Source organism: Pseudophryne corroboree (genome assembly GCF_028390025.1).
Source record: "Pseudophryne corroboree isolate aPseCor3 chromosome 7 unlocalized genomic scaffold, aPseCor3.hap2 SUPER_7_unloc_2, whole genome shotgun sequence".
NCBI lineage: Eukaryota > Metazoa > Chordata > Amphibia > Anura > Myobatrachidae > Pseudophryne > Pseudophryne corroboree.
In genome coordinates, this window is record NW_026967611.1 from 1,313,202 (window position 1) to 1,334,942 (window position 21,741).

Sequence of the window (21,741 nt, forward strand, 5' to 3'; positions counted from 1 at the left end):
CAATTTAGCAATGGGTTGCAGAGAAAAAAAATATGCTGGCAGAAAAATCCAATTGAGTGATTAAACAGCTCTTCATTTTCTGCCTTTATTTTTATGCTAACAAATTTGTTCTCTAAAAAGTGTCCACAAAGCCAAGTCTCTGATTAACACCTTTGTAGGGATGGTTTTTCACCTATAACTAAATTAAACTTGCTTCATTGGAAAGGCAGCAAGATGCATCCTCATTTCAATGTCTACTGAAATAATACAGGTTGACACCAGGAAACATTAACGCCACTGCATCCTTGCTGCTTTCTCATGTAGAAGTCTGTTTAATGTGAAAACAAGGTGATATCTAATTAGCACACAGGTAAGGAATTAAGAAAATCTTTATTTAAGGGTGAAGATGTTTCTCACAAAATCGTTGCCCCAATGCATCATTGAAATTCAAGCTGGAAAGATCACTTGTACATTTTGTATTGCTCTTCTGGTGACAATGTAGTTTGTTTTTGTCAATTACCCTTTTAATAATAGGGTAAAGAAAATTAAGTGGATTTTTTAAAGAAAACTATATTGTCAATATACTATTAAAACAAATTAAAATGGTAAAAGTTATTGTACTTTAAGTAAAAATAAAAGAGCAAAAATATCAATCCCAGTTTTGATTACTTAAATTAACAAAAAAAATGCATATAGCAAAGGTCAAAATTTCAAATCCCCTCTTATGGTGTAGGGTACCTGGCCTTCTCTGATGTAATCAGAGTTAGATTTGATTCAGTGATTTTATAAAAAACAGCTAGGAAGCACAATTTAGCAATGGGTTGCAGAGAAAAAAAATATGTTGGCAGAAAAATCCAATTGAGTGATTAAACAGCTCTTCATTTTCTAGCTTTATTTTTATGCTAACAAATTTGTTCTCTGAAAAGTGTCCACAAAGCCAAGTCTCTGATGAACACCTTTGTAAGGATGGTTTTTCACCTATAACTAAATTAAACTTGCTTCATTGGAAAGGCAGCAAGATGCATCCTCATTTCAATGTCTACTGAAATAATACAGGTTGACACCAGGAAACATTAACGCCACTGCATCCTTGCTGCTTTCTCATGTAGAAGTCTGTTTAATGTGAAAACAAGGTGATATCTAATTAGCACACAGGTAAGGAATTAAGAAAATCTTTATTTAAGGGTGAAGATGTTTCTCACAAAATCGTTGCCCCAATGCATCATTGAAATTCAAGCTGGAAAGATCACTTGTACATTTTGTATTGCTCTTCTGGTGACAATGTAGTTTGTTTTTGTCAATTACCCTTTTAATAATAGGGTAAAGAAAATTAAGTGGATTTTTTAAAGAAAACTATATTGTCAATATACTATTAAAACAAATTAAAATGGTAAAAGTTATTGTACTTTAAGTAAAAATAAAAGAGCAAAAATATCAATCCCAGTTTTGATTACTTAAATTAACAAAAAAAAATGCATATAGCAAAGCCAAGTCTCTGATTAACACTTTTGTAGGGATGGTTTTTCACCTATTACTAAATTAAACTTGCTTCATTGGAAAGGCAGCAAGATGCATCCTCATTTCAATGTCTACTGAAATAATACAGGTTGACACCAGGAAACATTAACGCTACTGCATCCTTGCTGCTTTCTCATGTAGAAGTCTGTTTAATGTGAAAACAAGGTGATATCTAATTAGCACACAGGTAAGGAATTAAGAAAATCTTTATTTAAGGGTGAAAATGTTTCTCACAAAATCGTTGCCCCCAATGCATCATTGAAATTCAAGCTGGAAAGATGATTTTAATATATCACTTGTACATTTTGTATTGCTCTTCTAGTGACAATGTAGTTTGTTTTTGTCAATTACCATTTTAATAATAGGGTAAAGAAAATTAAGTGGATTTTTAAAAGAAAACAATACTTTCAATATACTATTAAAACAAATTAAAATGGTAAAAGTTATTGTACTTTAATGAAAAATAAAGAGCAAAAATATCAATCCCAGTTTTGGATTACTTTAATTAACAAAAAAAATGCATATAGCAGAGGATAGTTTTAATCTGCCTACCTCTGGGTTATGGGCCCAGCATGCTTCCATTGCAGTACTCTGCTGCACATGTAAGTGCAAGAGATCCTGAAGCACTCACTCATCATGGGAAAGTACCAATGTGTTTCTTCGTTGGAGGATGGAAGAAACATCTTACAAAAACTCTCCAGATTATTGACTTTTTAAAGTTTTTCTAGGAAACGTTTTAGATGAATGCTTATTAGCCTTTGTCAGTATGGACTTTTGCAAAGTGTCTCTGTGGCGCAATCAGTTACTGTGTACAGCTATAAACCAAAAGGTTGGTGGTTCAATCCCACCCATTGACGTAATTGACCTTGTTATCAGATTTTGGTGATCTTTAAGTAGACAAGTCAAAATTTCAAATCCCCTCTTATGGTGTAGGGTACCTGGCCTTCTCTGATGTAATCAGAGTTAGATTTGATTCAGTGATTTTATAAAAACAGCTAGGAAGCACAATTTAGCAGTGGGTTGCAGAGAAAAAGAAATATGCTGGCAAAAAAATCCAATTGAGTTATTAAACAGCTCTTCATTTTCTGGCTTTATTTTTATGCTAACAAATTTGCTCTCTGAAAAGTGTCCACAAAGCCAAGTCTCTGATGAACACCTTTGTAAGGATGGTTTTTCACCTATTACTAAATTAAACTTGCTTCATTGGAAAGGCAGCAAGATGCATCCTCATTTCAATGTCTACTGAAATAATACAGGTTGACACCAGGAAACATTAACGCCAATGCATCCTTGCTGCTTTCTCATGTGGAAGTCTGTTTAATGTGAAAACAAGGTGATATCTAATTAGCACACAGGTAAGGAATTAAGAAAATCTTTATTTAAGGGTGAAGATGTTTCTCACAAAATCGTTGCCCCAATGCATCATTGAAATTCAAGCTGGAAAGATGATTTTAATATATCACTTGTACATTTTGTATTGCTCTTCTGGTGACAATGTAGTTTGTTTTTGTCAATTACCATTTTAATAATAGGGTAAAGAAAATTAAGTGGATTTTTGAAAGAAAACAATACTGTCAATATACTATTAAAACAAATTAAAATGGTAAAAGTTATTGTACTTTAAGTAAACATAAAATAGCTAACATATCAATCCCAGTTTTGGATTACTTTAACAAAAAAAATGCATATAGCAGAGGATAGTTTCAATCTGCCTACCTCTGGTTAATGGGCCCAGCATGCTTCCATTGCAGTACTCTGCTGCACATGTAAGTGCAAGAGATCCTGAAGCACTCACTCATCATGGGAAAGTACCAATGTGTTTCTTCGTTGGTTGATTTAAGAAAATTCTTACAAAAACTCTCCAGATTATTGACTTTTTAAAGTTTTTCTAGGAAACGTTCTAGATGAATGCTTATTAGCCTTTGTCAGTATGTACTTTTTGCAAATTGTCTCTGTGGCGCAATCGGTTAGTGTGTCTGGCTACTAACCAAAAGGTTGGTTGTTCAATCCCACCCAGGGACATAATTGACCTTGTGATCAGGTTTTGGTGATATTTAAGTAGACAAGTCAAAATTTCAAACCCCCTCTTATGGTGTAGGGTACCTGGCCTTCTCTGATGTAATCAGAGTTAGATTTGATTCAGTGATTTTATAAAAAACAGCTAGGAAGCACAATTTAGCAATGGGTTGCAGAGAAAAAAAATATGCTGGCAGAAAAATCCAATTGAGTGATTAAACAGCTCTTCATTTTCTGCCTTTATTTTTATGCTAACAAATTTGTTCTCTAAAAAGTGTCCACAAAGCCAAGTCTCTGATTAACACCTTTGTAGGGATGGTTTTTCACCTATAACTAAATTAAACTTGCTTCATTGGAAAGGCAGCAAGATGCATCCTCATTTCAATGTCTACTGAAATAATACAGGTTGACACCAGGAAACATTAACGCCACTGCATCCTTGCTGCTTTCTCATGTAGAAGTCTGTTTAATGTGAAAACAAGGTGATATCTAATTAGCACACAGGTAAGGAATTAAGAAAATCTTTATTTAAGGGTGAAGATGTTTCTCACAAAATCGTTGCCCCAATGCATCATTGAAATTCAAGCTGGAAAGATCACTTGTACATTTTGTATTGCTCTTCTGGTGACAATGTAGTTTGTTTTTGTCAATTACCCTTTTAATAATAGGGTAAAGAAAATTAAGTGGATTTTTTAAAGAAAACTATACTGTCAATATACTATTAAAACAAATTAAAATGGTAAAAGTTATTGTACTTTAAGTAAAAATAAAAGAGCAAAAATATCAATCCCAGTTTTGATTACTTTAATTAAAAAAAAAATGCATATAGCAGAGGATAGTTTCAATCTGCCTACCTCTGGGTAATGGGCCCAGCATGCTTCCATTGCAGTACTCTGCTGCACATGTAAGTGCAAGAGATCCTGAAGCACTCACTCATCATGGGAAAGTACCAATGTGTTTCTTCATTGGTTGATGGAAGAAACATCTTACAAAAACTCTCCAGATTATTGACTTTTTAAAGTTTTTCTAGGAAACGTTCTAGATGTATGCTTATTAGACTTTGTCAGTATGTACTTTTTGCAAAGTGTCTCTGTGGCGCAATCGGTTAGTGTGTCTGGCTACTAACCAAAAGGTTGGTGGTTCAATCCCAACCAGGGACGTAATTGACCTTGTTATCAGATTTTGGTGATCTTTAAGTAGACAAGTCAAAATTTCAAACCCCCTCTTATGGTGTAGGGTACCTGGCCTTCTCTGATGTAATCAGAGTTAGATTTGATTCAGTGATTTTATAAAAACAGCTAGGAAGCACAATTTAGCAGTGGGTTGCAGAGAAAAAGAAATATGCTTGCAAAAAAAATCCAATTGAGTGATTAAACAGCTCTTCATTTTCTGGCTTTATTTTTATGCTAACAAATTTGTTCTTTGAAAAGTGTCCACAAAGCCAAGTCTCTGATTAACACCTTTGTAGGGATGGTTTTTCACCTATTACTAAATTAAACTTGCTTCATTGGAAAGGCAGCAAGATGCATCCTCATTTCAATGTCTACTGAAATAATACAGGTTGACACCAGGAAACATTAACGCCACTGTATCCTTGCTGCTTTCTCATGTGGAAGTCTGTTTAATGTGAAAACAAGGTGATATCTAATTAGCACACAGGTAAGGAATTAAGAAAATCTTTATTTAAGGGTGAAGATGTTTCTCACAAAATCGTTGCCCCAATGCATCATTGAAATTCAAGCTGGAAAGATGATTTTAATATATCACTTGTACATTTTGTATTGCTCTTCTGGTGACAATGTAGTTTGTTTTTGTCAATTACCATTTTAATAATAGGGTAAAGAAAATTAAATGGATTTTTGAAAGAAAACAATACTGTCAATATACTATTAAAATAAATTAAAATGGTAAAAGTTATTGTACTGTAAGTAAAAATAAAAGAGCCAAAATATCAATCCCAGTTTTGGATTACTTTAATTAACAAAAAAAAAATGCATATAGCAGAGGATAGTTTCAATCTGCCTACCTCTGGGTTATGTGCCCAGCATGCTTCCATTGCTGTACTCTGCTGCACATGTAAGTGCAATAGATCCTGAAGCACTCACTCATCATGGGAAAGTACCAATGTGTTTCTTCGTTGGTTGATGGAAGAAACATCTTACAAAAACTCTCCAGATTATTGACTTTTTAAAGTTTTTCTAGGAAACGTTTTAGATGAATGCTTATTAGCCTTTGTCAGTATGTACTTTTGCAAAGTGTCTCTGTGGCGCAATCAGTTAGTGTGTATGGCTATTAACCAAAAGGTTGGTGGTTCAATCCCACCCAGGGACGTAATTGACCTTGTTATCAGATTTTGGTGATCTTTAAGTAGACAAGTCAAAATTTCAAACCCACTCTTATGGTGTAGGGTACCTGGCCTTCTCTGATGTAATCAGAGTTAGATTTGATTCAGTGATTTTATAAAAACAGCTAGCAGTGGGTTGCAGAGAAAAAGAAATATGCTGGCAAAAAAATCCAATTGAGTGATTAAACAGCTCTTCATTTTCTGGCTTTATTTTTATGCTAACAAATTTGTTCTCTGAAAAGTGTCCACAAAGCCAAGTCTCTGATTAACACCTTTGTAAGGATGGTTTTTCACCTATTACTAAATTAAACTTGCTTCATTGGAAAGGCAGCAAGATGCATCCTCATTTCAATGTCTACTGAAATAATACAGGTTGACACCAGGAAACATTAACGCCACTGCATCCTTGCTGCTTTCTCATGTGGAAGTCTGTTTAATGTGAAAACAAGGTGATATCTAATTAGCACACAGGTAAGGAATTAAGAAAATCTTTATTTAAGGGTGAAAATGTTTCTCACAAAATCGTTGCCCCAATGCATCATTGAAATTCAAGCTGGAAAGATGATTTTAATATATCACTTGTACATTTTGTATTGCTCTTCTGGTGACAATGTAGTTTGTTTTTGTCAATTACCATTTTAATAATAGGGTAAAGAAAATTAAGTGGATTTTTAAAAGAAAACAATACTTTCAATATACTATTAAAACAAATTAAAATGGTAAAAGTTATTGTACTTTAATGAAAAATAAAAGAGCAAAAATATCAATCCCAGTTTTGGATTACTTTAATTAACAAAAAAAATGCATATAGCAGAGGATAGTTTTAATCTGCCTACCTCTGGGTTATGGGCCCAGCATGCTTCCATTGCAGTACTCTGCTGCACATGTAAGTGCAAGAGATCCTGAAGCACTCACTCATCATGGGAAAGTACCAATGTGTTTCTTCGTTGGTGGATGGAAGAAACATCTTACAAAAACTCTCCAGATTATTGACTTTTTAAAGTTTTTCTAGGAAACGTTTTAGATGAATGCTTATTAGCCTTTGTCAGTATGTACTTTTGCAAAGTGTCTCTGTGGCGCAATCAGTTAGTGTGTACGGCTATAAACCAAAAGGTTGGTGGTTCAATCCCAACCAGGGACGTAATTGACCTTGTTATCAGATTTTGGTGATCTTTAAGTAGACAAGTCAAAATTTCAAACCACCTGTTCTGGTGTAGGGCACCTGGCCTTCTCTGATGTAATCAGAGTTAGATTTGATTCATTGATTTTATAAAAACAGCTAGGAAGCACAATTTAGCAGTGGGTTGCAGAGAAAAAGAAATATGCTGGCAAAAAAAAAATCCAATTGAGTGATTAAACAGCTCTTCATTTTCTGGCTTTATTTTTATGCTAACAAATTTGTTCTCTGAAAAGTGTCCACAAAGCCAAGTCTCTGATTAACACCTTTATAGGGATGGTTTTTCACCTATTACTAAATTAAACTTGCTTCATTGGAAAGGCAGCAAGATGCATCCTCATTTCAATGTCTACTGAAATAATACAGGTTGACACCAGGAAACATTAACGCCACTGCATCCTTGCTGCTTTCTCATGTGGAAGTCTGTTTAATGTGAAAACAAGGTGATATCTAATTAGCACACAGGTAAGGAATTAAGAAAATCTTTATTTAAGGGTGAAGATGTTTCTCACAAAATCGTTGCCCCAATGCATCATTGAAATTCAAGCTGGAAAGATGATTTTAATATATCACTTGTACATTTTGTATTGCTCTTCTGGTGACAATGTAGTTTGTTTTTGTCAATTACCATTTTAATAATAGGGTAAAGAAAATTAAATGGATTTTTGAAAGAAAACAATGCTGTCAATATACTATTAAAACAAATTAAAATGGTAAAAGTTATTGTACTGTAAGTAAAAATAAAAGAGCCAAAATATCAATCCCAGTTTTGGATTACTTTAATTAACAAAAAAAAATGCATATAGCAGAGGATAGTTTCAATCTGCCTACCGCTGGGTTATGGGCCCAGCATGCTTCCATTGCAGTACTCTGCTGCACATGTAAGTGCAAGAGATCCTGAAGCACTCACTCATCATGGGAAAGTACCAATGTGTTTCTTCGTTGGTTGATGGAAGAAACATCTTACAAAAACTCTCCAGATTATTGACTTTTTAAAGTTTTTCTAGGAAAAGTTTTAGATGAATGCTTATTAGCCTTTGTCAGTATGGACTTTTGCAAAGTGTCTCTGTGGCGCAATCAGTTAGTGTGCAAGGTTATTAACCAAAAGGTTGATGGTTCAATCCCACCCAGGGACGTAATTGACCTTGTTATCAGATTTTGGTGATCTTTAAGTAGACAAGTCAAAATTTCAAACCCCCTGTTCTGGTGTAGGGTACCTGGCCTTCTCTGATGTAATCAGAGTTAGATTTGATTCAGTGATTTTATAAAAACAGCTAGGAAGCACAATTTAGCAGTGGGTTGCAGAGAAAAAGAAATATGCTGGCAAAAAAAATCCAATTGAGTGATTAAACAGCTCTTAATTTTCTGGCTTTATTTTTATGCTAACAAATTTGTTCTCTGAAAAGTGTCCACAAAGCCAAGTCTCTGATTAACACCTTTGTAGGGATGGTTTTTCACCTATTACTAAATTAAACTTGCTTCATTGGAAAGGCAGCAAGATGCATCCTCATTTCAATGTCTACTGAAATAATACAGGTTGACACCAGGAAACATTAACGCCACTGCATCCTTGCTGCTTTCTCATGTGGAAGTCTGTTTAATGTGAAAACAAGGTGATATCTAATTGGCACACAGGTAAGGAATTAAGAAAATCTTTATTTAAGGGTGAAGATGTTTCTCACAAAATCGTTGCCCCAATGCATCATTGAAATTCAAGCTGGAAAGATGATTTTAATATATCACTTGTACATTTTGTATTGCTCTTCTGGTGACAATGTAGTTTGTTTTTGTCAATTACCCTTTTAATAATAGGGTAAAGAAAATTAAGTGGATTTTTTAAAGAAAACTATACTGTCAATATACTATTCAAACAAATTAAAATGGTAAAAGTTATTGTACTTCAAGTAAAAATAAAAGAGCAAAAATATCAATCCCAGTTTTGATTACTTAGATTAACAAAAAAAATGCATATAGCAAAGGATAGTTTCAATCTGCCTACCTCTGGGTTATGGGCCCAGCATGCTTCTATTGCAGTACTCTGCTGCACATGTAAGTGCAAGAGATCCTGAAGCACTCACTCATCATGAGAAAGTACCAATGTGTTTCTTCGTTGGTTGATGGAAGAAACATTTTACAAAAACTCTCCAGATTATTGACTTTTTAAAGTTTTTCTAGGAAACGTTCTAGATGTATGCTTATTAGACTTTGTCAGTATGTTCTTTTTGCAAAGTGTCTCTGTGGCGCAATCGGTTAGTGTGTCTGGCTACTAACCAACAGGTTGGTGGTTCAATCCCAACCAGGGACGTAATTGACCTTGTTATCAGATTTTGGTGATCTTTAAGTAGACAAGTCAAAATTTCAAACCCCCTGTTATGGTGTAGGGTACCTGGCCTTCTCTGATGTAATCAGAGTTAGATTTGATTCAGTGATTTTATAAAAACAGCTAGGAAGCACAATTTAGCAGTGGGTTGCAGAGAAAAAGAAATATGCTGGCAAAAAAAATCCAATTGAGTGATTAAACAGCTCTTAATTTTCTGGCTTTATTTTTATGCTAACAAATTTGTTCTCTGAAAAGTGTCCACAAAGCCAAGTCTCTGATTAACACCTTTGTAAAGATGGTTTTTAACCTATTACTAAATTAAACTTGCTTCATTGGAAAGGCAGCAAGATGCATCCTCATTTCAATGTCTACTGAAATAATACAGGTTGACACCAGGAAACATTAACGCCACTGCATCCTTGCTGCTTTCTCATGTGGAAGTCTGTTTAATGTGAAAACAAGGTGATATCTAATTAGCACACAGGTAAGGAATTAAGAAAATCTTTATTTAAGGGTGAAAATGTTTCTCACAAAATCGTTGCCCCAATGCATCATTGAAATTCAAGCTGGAAAGATGATTTTAATATATCACTTGTACATTTTGTATTGCTCTTCTGGTGACAATGTAGTTTGTTTTTGTCAATTACCATTTTAATAATAGGGTAAAGAAAATTAAGTGGATTTTTGAAAGAAAACAATACTTTTAATATACTATTAAAACAAATTAAAATGGTAAAAGTTATTGTACTGTAAGTAAAAATAAAAGAGCCAACATATCAATCCCAGTTTTGGATTACTTTAATTAACAAAAAAAAAATGCATATAGCAGAGGATAGTTTCAATCTGCCTACCTCTGGGTTATGTGCCCAGCATGCTTCCATTGCTGTACTCTGCTGCACATGTAAGTGCAATAGATCCTGAAGCACTCACTCATCATGGGAAAGTACCAATGTGTTTCTTCGTTGGTTGATGGAAGAAACATCTTACAAAAACTCTCCAGATTATTGACTTTTTAAAGTTTTTCTAGGAAACGTTTTAGATGAATGCTTATTAGCCTTTGTCAGTATGTACTTTTGCAAAGTGTCTCTGTGGCGCAATCAGTTAGTGTGTATGGCTATTAACCAAAAGGTTGGTGGTTCAATCCCACCCAGGGACGTAATTGACCTTGTTATCAGATTTTGGTGATCTTTAAGTAGACAAGTCAAAATTTCAAACCTCCTCTTATGGTGTAGGGTACCTGGCCTTCTCTGATGTAATCAGAGTTAGATTTGATTCAGTGATTTTATAAAAACAGCTAGGAAGCACAATTTAGCAGTGGGTTGCAGAGAAAAAGAAATATGCTGGCAAAAAAATCCAATTGAGTGATTAAACAGCTCTTCATTTTCAGGCTTTATTTTTATGCTAACAAATTTGTTCTCTGAAAAGTGTCCACAAAGCCAAGTCTCTGATTAACACCTTTGTAAGGATGGTTTTTCACCTATTACTAAATTAAACTTGCTTCATTGGAAAGGCAGCAAGATGCATCCTCATTTCAATGTCTACTGAAATAATACAGGTTGACACCAGGAAACATTAACGCCACTGCATCCTTGCTGCTTTCTCATGTGGAAGTCTGTTTAATGTGAAAACAAGGTGATATCTAATTAACACACAGGTAAGGAATTAAGAAAATCTTTATTTAAGGGTGAAGATGTTTCTCACAAAATCGTTGCCCCAATGCATCATTGAAATTCAAGCTGGAAAGATGATTTTAATATATCACTTGTACATTTTGTATTGCTCTTCTGGTGACAATGTAGTTTGTTTTTGTCAATTACCCTTTTAATAATAGGGTAAAGAAAATTAAGTGGATTTTTTAAAGAAAACTATACTGTCAATATACTATTCAAACAAATTAAAATGGTAAAAGTTATTGTACTTCAAGTAAAAATAAAAGAGCAACAATATCAATCCCAGTTTTGATTACTTAGATTAACAAAAAAAATGCATATAGCAAAGGATAGTTTCAATCTGCCTACCTCTGGGTTATGGGCCCAGCATGCTTCTATTGCAGTACTCTGCTGCACATGTAAGTGCAAGAGATCCTGAAGCACTCACTCATCATGGGAAAGTACCAATGTGTTTCTTCGTTGGTTGATGGAAGAAACATTTTACAAAAACTCTCCAGATTATTGACTTTTTAAAGTTTTTCTAGGAAACGTTCTAGATGTATGCTTATTAGCCTTTGTCAGTATGTACTTTTTACGAAGTGTCTCTGTGGCGCAATCGGTTAGTGTGTCCGGCTACTAACCAAAAGGTTGGTGGTTCAATCCCACCCAGGGACGTAATTGACCTTGTTATCAGATTTTGGTGATCTTTAAGTAGACAAGTCAAAATTTCAAACCCCCTGTTATGGTGTAGGGTACCTGGCCTTTTCTGATGTAATCAGAGTTAGATTTGATACAGTGATTTAATAAAAACAGCTAGGAAGCACAATTTAGCAGTGGGTTGCAGAGAAAAAGAAATATGCCGGCAAAAAAAAATCCAATTGAGTGATTAAACAGCTCTTCATTTTCTGGCTTTATTTTTATGCTAACAAATTTGTTCTCTGAAAAGTGTCCACAAAGCCAAGTCTCTGATTAACACCTTTGTAGGGATGGTTTTTCACCTATTACTAAATTAAACTTGCTTCATTGGAAAGGCAGCAAGAAACACTAGACTAATTGGAGGTGCGCCCTAAAGCAAATTACAATGTTAGGATTAGGGGGTTCGGAAAGACCTCTAGTGTATACTGTCACGATCCGGGTATCTGGACGCCATAACTTACCTTTCAGATGCCTCCTAAGGCTGGCTCAGCGCTCCAGGACCGGATCCCATCTGTTATTCTGATGTCCCCATTCCTGCCTCCTCTCCTGTCACTCTGAGACGCTGTCACAGCGGCGCCATGTTACATCTTGAATGGCATCTCCCGCGGCCTCCGCCGCCGTCCCTGAGTTTCTGCATGCAGGATGTCAGAGTGGCGCTTATGTCAGCCGCGGCCTCCGCTGTTGCCCGCGTGGTTCAAATGTGCACTCATCAGTCTGGCGTCTCCTGTTTACTGTGGCCGGCGCCGCCATTGCTGTTAAAGTTCCCACATGGATTATCAAACCAATCTTCCCTCCAAGTGTCTGCATGGGCGCAGCCATGTTGGATTCTGTCACCTGTTCATTTCCACCAATCCGCTGTTTCCATTGTAATCTGCATAATTGCCTAGCCAATCCCTTCCTTGCTGCAGGTATAAGTATTCTGTGCCTGAGCAAGGAAGGCGTCAGTGATTTGGTTGTCAAACCTAGTTCCAGTTTGTCTCTCTCCCGTGGTTGTTTTCCAGGTTCCAGTTACCATCTCCAAACCTCCACTAAAGAGACCCGCTCTAGTCTACCACCTGCGGTGCAGCCTGACTCTCCAGTCCTCTGGGACTCATCTGTTTCCAGTTACAGATTTACCTGCTTCCAGCCTAGCTTCCAGCAGAGATCAGCTCTTCTTAAAGTGCCGGTATCATTTCCGCAGATTACCACTCACCACCGGCACTATAATTTCACCGCTCTCAAACGCCATATATCAATCATATTTCATCGCTCTCAAGCTTCATTTATTATTTGGCTGGTTCCATCCAGCAATCCACTCCGTGCTTACATCAGTCTGGTTTCAGCCAGTACCCACAGCAGCCATTTTATCCACAGCAGCCCAGCTTTTCCTGGAACACCAGCTAGTATGATCCTGGGCTATCTCCATTGCTACAGTCGGGCCTGGTAAGGACTTTCCAACTAGAAGATAATAAGAACTGTCTCATACTACCAGAGCCCTGTGGTCCTTGTCCTCCTGTAGTACCCAGGAACTGTATTATTTCTCTGCTGATTTTATGTTTCTCTTTTATTACTGCTGTGATGCATGGAGTTTGTCAAAATAAACATCATTGACTTTTATCCTGGTTGTCGTGGGCACGCCTTCGGGCAATTCTTCTACATTTAACTTACATGTCCAGGGGTCTGATACAACCTCCCAGATTCCACTACACCTCAGCCCCTACAACTGAGGCTGCCTCCAGTCAGCTCAGGCCCTCAATTGTGACATATACACTGTATATATATTTTAAGATAGGAAGGTACAAATTACATATTCACATTGCATCTATGGGCTGGATTCAAATGTCCCTTTCCTCCCTCAATCGTGCCCGTCAGCAGCTATTCTATTCTATATAAGGAGCCACGAGTCGCCGCCATTTTCACTTGTGCATTGGAGATGATAGGGAGAGGACGTGCAGCGTTTTCTCAGTTTCTGTGTTCAGTGTGCTGCAAATATCTGTGCTCAGTGTGCTGAAAATATCTACGTTCTCTGCCTGAAAAATGCTCCATATCTGTGCTGCATTGTATTATATAGCATGAGGACAGGGCAGAATTTTGCTGACCACCAGTATATAATATATAGCAGTACGGTACAGTAGGCCACTGCTCTACCTACCTCTGTGTCGTCAAGTATACTATCCATCCATACCTGTGGTGTATTTTAGTAGTTGTGCGCAGTATATATAGTAGGAGGACAGAGCAGAATTTTGCTGACCACCAGTATATAATATATAGCAATACGGTACAGTAGGCCACTGCTCTACCTACCTCTGTGTCGTCAAGTATACTATGCATCCATACCTGTGGTGTATTTTAGTAGTTGTGCGCACTATATATAGTAGGAGGACAGTGCAAAATTTTGCTGACCACCAGACTTCTACTTAAGTCCAATGGTGTAGGATGTGCAAAGCTGTTTGGCTGTGCATTTATTGATCAAAGCATGCATTTTTATCAAAGCGTGATAAAATTGACACATAACGCAGCGTTCAATCAGCGTTAATTTATCTTCAGCTGATATCGATTGTGAATTGACGTTTCTTCTCTTCTTGTCACCTACAGGTAATTACAATTGACTACAACCACCAATCTATTCTGCTGCACTATATCTATATATGCAAAGCTAATTCTGCTGGGTAATGCAAATTGAAACATTATTGCATAGAATGTGATTTTGAAGTACTTTTTTAAAGTTTTGAATGATATAGACCCAGTTTAATCTTTGTGGAATGCCTGGTTGTTGTTTTTAAGGTAATTTATTGCCTGGCATTTGAGGGGGTGGGGTGTGGTTACAGATTTCAATTATTGGTTTCACTTGTAATAGTCTTCTACTAAAGTCCAATGGTGTAGGCTGTGCAAAGCCATTTGGCTGTGTATTTATTGATCTAAGCGTGCATTTTTATAAAAGCGTGATAAAATTGACACATAACAGCAGTGTTCAATTAGCGTTCAATCGAAGTGAAAAAGAAGGAAAACAGAAGCACACCAATCTAACAAAACAAAGAAAACTGAAGAACTAATAACAAATGTGAGTCACTTACTCCTCAGATCACTCACCTCCTGATTGTTGCATCTGATTACATAGCACAGAACTACCTTACTTGGACATTTCATAAACCATCCATTTCACCTACAAATGCCTGTATCTGTATTATTGTAATTTTGTTTTTTAAGCACAGCTGCACCAATGCAATTTTACCTGCAAACACTTAAAACATCTAACATAATTACCATTGCTTCTTAAACCTCTCACAATCCTTTCATTTCTTACACTCCAAATACATTTCTGCACCCACTTTATCTACGCTTTTGACTCATTTCATACTAAATCTACACCCCTTGAGCCTACACTGCTTTTCTCACCTGCATTTCTACAATTCTTCTGCTCGGATTCCCTTACAGTCTCCTCTCCTACTTCCACTTTCCCTCAACCTATTTACCTACTTTAATAATCTTCAGCTGCACCAAATCCAGCAGTCTTCTGCCACCTGATACTTATTCCAGTGTCATCTGCTGATGTAGCTATGTTTATTTACCCTGTACTTGTCCTATATTGTCGTCAACTGTAAGTTGCTGTTTTCCTGTTTGATTATTTGTTTATGTACTCTGTAATTGGGCACTGCGGAACCCTTGTGGCGCCATATAAATATAGGATAATAATAATAATAAATAATATAATATATAGCAGTACGGTACAGTAGGCCACTGCTCTACCTACCTCTGTGTCGTCAAGTATACTTTCCATCCATACCTGTGGTGCATTTTAGAAAAAAACGTCTCGGGAGAGCAATCTATAAATCCATAATTTTTCAGACAGCAACAGTGGGTATTGTAATAGTCACCCAATCCATCACTTTTATAGGGTTACATGCACCCACATGCTACAGCCTGTCTCAATAATTTTACTGTCACGCTGTGTGTGTTTGTGTTTTTATTTGGGTATTTTTTGTTGTTGTAGAACTACAGGTACCAGCAAGCCCGTTATTTCCCCGCCTGCTGGTACTTGAGGTTCTCCAAGTACCAGCAAGCGGGGGAGGCTTGCTGGGCCTTGTAGTTCCACAACAACAAAAAAACAATATTCTTTTTTTACACACATGGCTATCAGCCCGGCACCCACCACCCAGGGGTGCTGGGGACAGCCTCGGGCTTCACCTCTGGCCCTTGGGTGCCTCGAGGGGAGGAACCTCTTGATTTAAGGGGTCCCCACTCCTCCAGGGAACCCCGGCCAGGGTTGACTAGTTGGAGGGCTAATGCCAGGGACGCAGGGACCTACATAAAAGTGTCCCCCGGCTGTGGCATTATCTCTCTGGCTAGTGGAGCCCGGTGCTGGTTTTAAAAATATGGGGGACCCCTACATCTTTTGTCCCACGTATTTTTGGAACCTGGACCGTTCTAAGAGCCCGGTGCTGGTTGTCTAAATACGGGGAACCCCTGTCCAATTTTTCCCCCAGTATTTAAATAACCAGGACCGGCTCAAAGAGCCCGAGGCTGGTTATACTAAGGAGGGGGGACCTCACGCATTTTTTTTTAACCCATTCAGACCCTTCTCCTTTAAGTTAATGGAAGCCCTGGACAACAAAATTGCATTCATGTCCTCCTCCCTCACCCTTCCCAGTCCCAAACACTCATTTTTTTTTCTTTAAAAATGTATAATATATAACAAGAACAATGAGCAGGCAGGCAGCGGGCATTGGCGGCATCGGACTGAGATAGAAATTAGTGGTGGAGGGCTGGGTCAGTTGATTGTGGGAGAGTTTGTAAGCCATTGGCGGTGGCAGCGGGTATCGGCTCAGAGGCAGTAGCGGGCATTGGCTAAGGGTCATCGGCAGGATTCGGCGGAAATTATGGCTGTAGTGCCTCACTAGCCACTGACCTCACCGCACGCCACTGCGGGACAGATGTAACATGCAGAGAGAGGTAGATTTGGGAGGGGGAATGTCCTAGCATAACTGTTAATTGCAGTGTAATACTGTAATTCAGCTGTGCAGCATTTGTGGCTAAATGTCAAAGAAGACAGTATTTACCCTGCATGCAAAACAATAAATGTATTTGAACATACCTCCCAACTATACCAATTTTTGCAGGACAGTCACTTTTTTTGGGAATGTCCAGCTAACCCAAACAACCCCTCCCCCCCCTGTGGGGGCCGCAGTGTCCCATAGTCATGGGGAAGGGGGGGGGGGGGTGGAAGGCTCCCTGTAGCTTGTTGCTCTGCAAATATGCACATTGTGGGTAATTCAGACCTGATCGCTAGGGTGTGTTTTTTGCATCCCTGTAATCAGGTAGTTGCCGCCTACAGCGGAAGGGAAAATTTGCTGTGCAGGTGTGTGATCACATGTGCACAAGAGCTGCACAGCTCAGCACTTACTCAGCCATTGAGGTGACGTCACAAATCCTCCCACAAAACGCCGGGTCCCTCCAGTGTTTTTCCGGACACTCCCTAGAAACATTCAGTTGCCACCCACACAAACACCCTCTTCTTGTCAATCTTCTTGTGATCTCCGGACCGTCGCACTTACGCATTGTGGCGCATACGCATGTGCAGTGCAGACCTGATTGCCCGCTGGGTGAAAATAAATTGAAGCGATCTGGTCTGAATAAGCCTCAATGTCTATTCACGGGAGACAGAGGGGCTGGGGCATGGCCAGCAGCTCACAGAGCACCTATAATGACAAAAATGGGAGACATGGCTCATGATCGCGATATACCTGCGAAGGTACGCCCTCTACTGATTGACAGGCAGAGGCATTCGCATTTTCTGCGGGGCACCCGGAGAAAATGTAGGCACACGCACAGGATGGACCCTGCGTATATGCCCCCATCCTCTTCATAGTTTTTGCGGTTGTAACGCGTATTACGATCCAAACTATGTCTTATATACACGAGCAGTGTGAAAATGGGGGTAATTCGATGGGGGTAATTCCAAGTTGATCGCAGCAGGAATTTTGTTTGCAGTTGGGCAAAACCATGTGTACTGCAGGGGAGGCAGATATAACATGTGCAGAAAGAGTTAGATTTGGGTGAGTTATTTTGTTTCTGTGCAGGGTAAATACTGACTGCTTTATTTTTACACTGCAAATTAGATTGCAGATTGAACACACCACACCCAAATCTAACTCTCTCTGCACATGTTAAATCTGCCTTCCCTGCAGTGCACATAGGTGGTCATTCCGAGTTGTTCGCTCGGTAATTTTCTTCGCATCGCAGCGATTTTCCGCTTAATGCGCATGTGCAATGTTCGCACTGCGACTGCGCCAAGTAAATTTGCTATGCAGTTAGGAATATTACTCACGGTTTTTTCATCGTTCTGGTGATCGTAATGTGATTGACAGGAAGTGGGTGTTTCTGGGCGGAAACAGACCGTTTTAGGGGCGTGTGGGAAAAAATGCTACCGTTTCTGGGAAAAACGCGGTAATGGCTGGAGAAACGGAGGAGTGTCTGGGCGAACGCTGGGTGTGTTTGTGACGTCAAACCAGGAACGACAAGCACTGAACTGATCGCACTGGCAGAGTAAGTCTCGAGCTACTCAGAAACTGCACAGAGATGTCTTATCGCAATATTGCAAATCTTTCGTTCGCAATTTTAAGATGCTAAGATTCACTCCCAGTAGGCGGCGGCTTAGCGTGTGCAATGCTGCTAAAAGCAGCTTGCGAGCGAACAACTCGGAATGAGGGCCATGGGGGGTAATTCTGAGTTGATCGCAGCAGGATTTTTGTTAGCAGTTGGGCAAAACCATGTGCACTGCATTTACGAACAGATGATTTTTTATATAAATTTTAAAATGTTAGTAAATGTGTGGTTTTTTTTCAACCTGGAAGCCCAACATCGATTAAGATCGATCTTAAATAGACCCCTGGGTTTTAAGGATAACCATGGTTGAGTCCAATGGTTAATTCACATTGACCGAAGTTCTAATTAAGTCACCTGTGCTCAAGCATGATATCCTTAAAATCTGGATTGCAATGACAGCATTTGGGAACTATGCCTAAGGGTTTAATTTTTACATTTATCCACTGACAATAAATCTACCTACAATATCCCTGTAACTGTTATGATTACAGTATTTCACTAAATAATTTAATTTGCTGAACCTTCTGTAAAAAGAAATATTAAGATGCTGTAATTCCCAGATGCAGCAAATTTGTTAGCTAGTGGGCAAAACCATGTGCACTGCAGGGATGGAGGGGGGGGCAGATATAACATTTGCAGAGAGGTTTAGGTGGGTTATATTGTTTGTGTGCAGGGTAAATACTGGCTGTTTTGTTTTTACACTGCAATTTAGATTTCAGTTTGAACACACCGCACCAAAATCTAACTCTCTCTGCACATATTATACACCCCCCCCCCTGCAGTGTACATGGTTTTAGCTAATAAATTTGCTGCTGTGATCAGATCTGAGTTAAGCCCTATGTATTTGGCACTGGCAAAGGGTTAGAGGCCTTGCTGTAGAGCTCACACCTTTCTTATCATGCATTGTAATATTTCCTATGTCCTGATGTTGTGCTCTCTGCTCCATCCAAGTAAACAACAATGTAGCGTGGCTATCAAAGAGCGTGTAGATTGCAGATTTCCTGGGATTAATGCTAAAGAATGCTATTATAGAGGCTGCTGCTTTAATTCAAGTGTCACTGGGGTTAAATGGTGTTTTTACCTTAAAAACACAGGTAGAGTATACAGTACAGTGGTAGAGTGGGAGCATGTAGTGCTATTGATTACAGATTTGATGGAGCTTAAACATGGATAAGGTCCATAGCTATAAGAGTTTATCTTGTGTATCCTTTATTCTTAGTCATGGTCAGATAAGATTAGAAAATACCATTTAAGTGGAAATTTCCTGTTAGCTGTTTCAGCTAAATTGCACCAGTTAAAAAAAAAAACAAAAAACTAAGCTGCTGTAATTCCTGGATGTTTCCTTACTGCATCAACAGGAAGTGACAAGAAACAATGTAATGTGGAACCGTACAGCAGAAGGGATTGCGGCTACCCCACAATAAGTGCAGCGGAATGTAAGAAGAGGAATTGTTGCTTTGACTGCAGCATTCCTGGGGTTAACTGGTGTTTCTTCAAGTCACAAGGTATGGAGCTGCTGTATAGTTACTCGCAAGTCAGTAGTTGTATGATGCTCACACCTGTTAAGCTGGATACACACAGAATGCCCTACACAGGGGGTGAAATGAGCGCCCCCCCCACCCCCCGTACGCTCAGTACACATCACGCTGTGCTGAGCGGGGGGAGAGATGTGTGCTGAGCAGTTCGCTCAGCACACATCTCCCCAAAATCGGGCCGTGAATACGGACCTTTAAACTGGATCCACACTTAGATTATCTGTCCAATTTTTTTTTTCTAGTTGAAGCAAAATTATGCTAATATGTGGCAGCAAATGACAATTGACCATTTGCTCACAAACACTGGAAAACATCCAAAAATGGTCATTTAGATAAATTGGTTAAATCCATTTCATTTAGCTAATTTATCCAAACTACCTTTATTGTATCTTTGTGGGTGAATGATGTGTGGGTCAGTGTTGAGGGTGGTGGAGGAGATGGGTAATAGGCACAGCAGGGTGTGGACAGTCAAATAGTGTGCTTAGAGGTTCAGAGTCATTGTATGAGACTCTGGCAACAGTGACTTGATGAGTCTGGTGTCCATAGGGTGGGACGCACTAACCTTTTTATGCTATTGAAATAGTTCTCCTCCTGACCGACGCAGTTACTTGCTCCGAGGTTGGTGTATTGTCCTGTTGCAGCGCCTCTCCACTGTGGTCACAGTGAGCTGTGTGGTGTTGCTGGCGCATGCCAATCTCCCCCCAACCTCCCTCTGGCATTTCAGACCTACGTACGCATGATGGGATCTTGTATGATATGCGCGTGTGCTGTAGAGATGAAAGTGGCGGTGAGGAGGCAGATCGTGAGATGGGGAAACTTTGTGGACTGTTAGCGAAGGGGAGCACTGGGCAATCTGAGTTGCAAAGAGGGCAGCAGAAGAGGTTATTGCATGTGCACTGGTGACAGGTCCATCCTTGGTGGCTAGCCTCAGTGGTAAAGGGGTACATGAGCTAGTGTCCGTTGGTCAGCCATGTACCATGGCCACCTCCCTACCTCCTATATATTCTCCCTAATCTGTCACTTTGTTACGGTCTGCTGCTGGCACTGGTGTATCGTCCTGCAGATGCCGTCTCCGCCCATTGATGTGACTTCCCCCAGAGTTAGCCACACAGAGTGACAGATCTGGGAAAATATATAGGAGATCATTACTTTCACTTGCAGCCTACCTTATTTTTTGCAGCCTAGCATGCTCCTGACCCCTTCTCTCACTAATACTTATACAACATTCATGAACTCATCTTAAGGTTTCTTTATTATTCAGTCACACTGTCTTGGGTCCAAACCATTTCCTGTGGCATTGCAGTCAAACAATTGAGCTATTTACCCTTGCATAGAAAGGTTTAATCTAAGCTAGAGAATTCTATTTGGAGCTCACCTTGTACTTTGTGAAGAAATAATCCGCATTGTGGCTGAGCAGATATATGGAGTGTGTGGCTGCACACTGCATTGATCTGCTGAGTTGCAATGCTAATAATATTTTTTTGCAAAGTACCAATAGCTTCATATAATGTTCACAATTTTTATGCAGGATCAAGTAGCTCAATGGGTAGGGTGTTTGATTAGAATTCAACAGGTTATAGATTTGAATCCTGGGTATGGTAGTCTGAGGTGTTATTTAATAAAGTGTGTTTATATATTAGTCACACATGGCTTACTTGTACAAATGGCATGTCACCAGTTAGTGCTGACTGCTGATATGCCATTTGCACAAGCAAGCCATGTGTGACTGTATATGCATTTAAGGAGGGCCCCCGGCAATAACACAAACCATTGAGTGTCAAGTATACCAGATATATCTTCATATCTCATGTGCTTTCTCTGAGACCAATCTTGTTATGCCCCTTCCCCACGAGGCATGCGCCTTTTGTCCATATTGCAAAAATAGTGGGGGGGGGGGGCATATAATTCTCTGTCACAGGGCACTA

At 38.9% G+C, this 21,741-nt stretch overlaps 1 non-coding gene across 1 annotated transcript; it reads left to right on the forward strand.

Moving 5' to 3' along the window:
- Positions 1 to 11,604: 11,604 nt before the first annotated feature.
- On the forward strand, positions 11,605 to 11,678 carry TRNAS-ACU (transfer RNA serine (anticodon ACU)). Its single transcript has one exon. It is a non-coding gene; the product is annotated as a tRNA-Ser (tRNA).
- Positions 11,679 to 21,741: the final 10,063 nt, after the last annotated feature.